A 1,133-nucleotide genomic window follows, 5' to 3' on the forward strand; every position below is an offset into this window, starting at 1 on the left:
AGCCTGGTGCCCCTCGTTTACATGCGACGCCCCGCCCCGTGCATGGTCATTTACATGCCCCGCCCCCGCCACCTCCTTTTCACCCGCGGTCCTCCCGGCCTTGCCTGATCACCGGCTTATTTGCATGCCCCACCCCAATCGTCCGCACCCCTCTAGGGCTGGGGCGTGTGAGTCCCAAGACTTCAGGATTCAAATCTTTGCCCTTTCCCTATAGACCAGCTTGGCTGATGATTGCGGCGGTTGCTTTTTTTTTTCTTGTTTACTCAGCGCCTGTGCCAGAGAAATTAGAAAGCCAAAACAGCTCATCAATTAACAGCCAGTGTATCCTGCCTGGTTCATGCACTCCATGCTGCTGCTACCAAGTGTAACTATCCCTTCATCTCAGATGAAGAAGCCGAGACATGGATCTGTTAAGAAACTTGCTTAAGGATTGATGAGATGATGTCCTACAAGCCTGAGAGCAAAGTCTGTCCTTAGAAACCACGGAAAAGAGAAAACACAAAGTTGTTGTGATTGTGATCTGCCTTTGGTAGCTAAGCCATCCCGTGGGCTTGCCATCCTGTTTTGGGGACTATGGTTTGGTTTGGCTTTAGCTTTTTGCTTCTTGAGACAGAATCTTGCTGTATAGCTTTGGTTGTCATACTGTAGGACCAACTGAACTTAAACTCACAGCAATGCTGTCTCGGCTTCCCAAAGAGGATTGCAGATATGAGCCACCGCATCTTGCTGTCTTCTGCGTCTACAAGCCACTTTTTGATCCCTCCTGGCTGATCCCTTGTCTGTACGTGAACTCTGCTTTATGGATTATATGACCCTTGCTGAGGGAAGAGGGGACTGTGGGAGAGACATCTATATGTGACATCACGGGGCTGGCCGGTGATGGTGCTTGGAACCAGCCCTGCTTGGTTCAGGCGCTCAGAGAAGCTCAGCAGAACTAGGCCAAGAAAGCAGCCAGGCCAGAGCCTGCCTGCCTGGTTGTGAAATCAGAATCTAGACAGTGCTGGCAGACCGGAAGGCTAGCACACATGCTGTCAGGGAAGGCATTTGGAAATGAAGGGGTGCAATGGTGGGAATTCTTAGTAATCCTCTTGCAACCTTTCTGTGAATCTGCGCTGATGTCAGAACAGAGCCAA

This window comes from Micromys minutus (assembly GCF_963924665.1).
Source record: "Micromys minutus genome assembly, chromosome: 2".
In the NCBI taxonomy this organism is placed as follows: Eukaryota; Metazoa; Chordata; class Mammalia; order Rodentia; family Muridae; genus Micromys; species Micromys minutus.